Raw genomic sequence first — 4,076 nt, forward strand, 5'->3', positions numbered from 1 at the left:
CTACTTCAGATTAAAGTACACATTTGACAGAGCAACTTTCACTTGCAGTGTAGTCATATTTGACCAGAAGCAGCTTGATATTGTTTTACTAGGGTACTAAGTACTAGTTACCTAGTACTAGGGTTGTTGAGTACGTGAATGACCATACATAAACTATCCATTCCACCCCATGCCAAACACAGAGCATGTCTAAACCCATTTTGACCTGAGATCAGATTCTAAAAATGTCTGTTTGAAAATGACAGTTTTCTGAAAAAGCCTATGTCGTTCTTCGATTTTTCAAAAATAGCAGACCTACAAGCTCATAGCTTGTAGATCTGCTATTTTTCAATAGCTAAAGCATAACATAATGCTAACACCAAAAGGGGTTCCAGCCCCAAATGGGCTAACCTGAACCAGTTGAGATTGTGTAGACTAGATAAGTGATACTCAACCTCAGGCCCCGCGGGCCACATCAGGCCCGCGGGACCATTATGACTGGCCCACCAATGAAAATCTAAAAAAAGAAGAAAAAAAAATCTGGAAAATGAAATAAAAATAAATAAATCTGAATGAAGTTATCTTTAATTACATTATTATAAGTAATACTATTAGAGTTGTACTATTACTCGAACGAAAATAGGGGGGGGATGCAATGCAAATGAAAGACATATACTCTGTATCCCTATTCCCTTACATAATTGTATAGCTAAACGGACAGAATTCTATTTTATTTGAATGATGAAACCCAGCTGCCATTAATAGTTGGAAATGGAAATTGCGGAAATAAAAATTGCGGAAATGGTAATTGCGGAAATGGTTGAAATGGAAATTGCGGAAATGGAAATTGAGGAAATTGCGGAAATGGTAATTGCGGAAATTGCTCTTCACTTATAGCTATCTATTTTCAGGTAGATTGTTTTATTTTACTCAGTCAGCCATATCACTACTCATTTTTTTTCATGAAAAAGGTCATAGCTGGGTAATCTATTTTCAGGCAAATTGTGTTTATTGTATTTTATTTTACTCAGCCATAACAATTTATTTTCTGTTAACCAACTTGCTGGCTGGCAGGCAGGCAGACAGCTACTCATAGACAGGCAGACAGACAGACAGACAGCTACTCATGGAGAATTGGACAGGCAGGCAGTCAGACAGCTACTCATAGACAGGCAGACAGACAGCTACTCATGGAGAATTGGACAGGCAGGCAGACAGCTACTCATGGACAATTGGACAGGCAGGAAGGCAGACAGCTACTCATAGACAGACAGACAGCTATACTCATGGACAATTGGACAGGCAGGAAGGCAGACAGCTACTCATAGACAGACAGACAGCTACTCATGGACAATTGGACAGGCAGGAAGGCAGACAGCTACTCATAGACAGGCAGACAGACAGCTACTCATGGACAATTAGGCAGGCAGGCAGACAGCTACTCATAGACAGGCAGACAGACAGCTACTCATGGACAATTAGGCAGGCAGGCAGACAGCTACTCAGACAGGCAGACAGACAGCTACTCATGGACAATTGGACAGGCAGGCAGGCAGGCAGACAGACAGCTACTCATAGACAGGCAGGCAGACAGCTACTCATAGACAGGCAGACAGTAAGACAGCTACTCATTGACAGACAGAAATAACTACTCATGGACAGACAGACAGGCAGGCAGGCAAAGAGCTACTCATGTTATGTTATTATGTTATTATAACAGCTACTCATGTTATGTGCAATAATTTGTGCAGTTATGGAAACAGCTCTTTGTGTTTATGCAAGAAAATGTAATTTTATCTACTGGCTCCTGGCCCCTTGCCATTTTTGTAATGTGGCCCACAGGTAAATCTATTTGAGTATCCCTGGACTAGATCTACCCATTCTACCCTATACACACACAAGTCCAGAAGATGGCGCTAAAGCACCATAAAGTGGTTTGCCAACAAGAATGGAGAAACGAGGTTCTTTATCTTTGACCGATTGAATACTTGGCAGTTTGATTGACAGGCTGTAGTTGTTCATGCAATTTTATAAAGTTATACAGTTGTATAATTATAGGTATAAAGCACTCCTATACACTAATGCAATCTAATATGAAGTCACTATGTAGTCATTTGGTGCTTTTTTTTTAGGCTACCCAAATTAATCTATAACATTAAATGCAAGAACAATACAAAACACCTTGATGACTGTCAAGGAACATTTCTTTCTGTGATAGTAGATGCCTTTATGAACACATCTGTGAAGAAAGCTAGTGGTAAGCATTTTGTTTTGCAGATTTGCCACAACTTACGCTAACTTTACCCAACTATAGTGTCAGTGTCACTGTGTGATCTGAAAGACACATTCATTTCTAGTTCAAATCAGTGCATTACCCACTGGCATCAAAATCTACTTAAAAGTACCTAAAGCAGAAGTTCTCATTATGCAGAAGGTCCCATATTTCAAGTTTTCAAATGTATAGACCTATATTTTTGAAAATAACTGATTGTGAGGTGGAGGATGACTGATTTAAGCAGTCACACCTGGCCTGAGTCAAACTAGAACTGGACTCAGAGCTGGGTGTGGCTGCGCACCTGTCTCACACTAGTGATCTATCTATTGTGTCCTTGTAGATTGGCTATTTTCAAATGTTCAAAATGTAAACGGGGTAGGAATGTGCCGATGAGACATTTTGGCCGATATCGATTGAATTAATTGCCGTTATGGCCCCGATGTCAATATGATCTCATTCTGTATTAAAAATATATAATTGTGTCCATTTAATTCAGAAAAATGCATGTACTGTAACAGGGTGTCTGCACTGAAGTGCAGGCTTAGGCAAGTCAGATTTAACTTTAATACCTTTTATATTTAATATTGTGAGCTTGTAGATCTGTTCAAGCTGTTACTTTGGGCTTGTTTAGAATCTGTAAAGACAATCAGACCGATTAATGAATCAGTCCAAGTGATTAATCGAACTGATGCCGATTAATCTGAAAACAACAAGAATTGGCTGATACTGATGTCTTTGCCGATTAACTAAGGGCTGAATGGATGGATGGATAAGATTAGTTAGAAAGCCTTTACCTGTATGTGTGCTGTATGTTATGTTGCAGTTGCACCTATGTGTTTTTGTACCGTGTGACTTCCTTTTAGTCACCATCGCTTACTTTTTAGTTCGTTTATATAGTTATCCTGTTTTTCTTTTTTTTTAATGACCTAACCTTGATTATTGGGGTTTCTTTTTTTTAATGACCTAACCTTGATTATTGGGGTTTCTTGTTCATCATGGCATGTCGTGTGGGAGTTCAGACTGATCCAGTCCGTACTGAATAACTGCTAGTTTGCATAATGTATTCATAATGTATTTTTAAAATAATAGCTTTAGTCTCAACCCCTGCAGAACATGAGCCACCGTCACACGAAGCAGTTCCACTTCCGACAAAAGTTTTATTCACAACCAAAACAAACAGCTTCTAGCGTTTTCCTCCAACATGAGGTGCATTCACCTTCATTAGGCTTTGCAATCTTATTGCAAAGACCATGCAAACATAATATCTTGTCTACTCGTATGACAAATAGCTCAAATAGCTACCTACAATCAATGATTATTTTTTTTCTTCTTTTTACTCTCTGAACCTTTTAACACAATGTTTAACACACATTTTGAACAGAAGGCAGATGGGAGATAAACTGCTAGGAAAAAATAAACAACACACTCTGGAATACAATACGTTAGCCTGGAGCTTCAGGGGTTTTGGTTTATCTGTAAAAAGAAAAAGAAAAACCCTGGTTAATAGAAAAATACTCTCATGTAACAAACTTTAACGGAGATTGTCAACCCATAAGAGTTGCAGTTTGATATGTATGAGGCCATTTGAATCTGTGAGTGTACAAATGGAACAACATTTGGAATGCATTGAAACCACACCAATGGGTCACCAATGTGCAACTCCTTGCAACCAAACGGTTGCGAGTAGACGCATGTAGTTGAAAACTAGGGCTTTAAAGGACCACTTCACCACTTTTCAACCTATCTTCATATAATAGGTCCTCACTAATAATCATGAAAAAAATGGCGCAATTTTTTTTGCGCAAAAATGGCGCAATTTTGG

Source organism: Protomyctophum bolini (genome assembly GCF_963924005.1).
Source record: "Protomyctophum bolini genome assembly, chromosome: 12".
Taxonomy (NCBI): Eukaryota; Metazoa; Chordata; class Actinopteri; order Myctophiformes; family Myctophidae; genus Protomyctophum; species Protomyctophum bolini.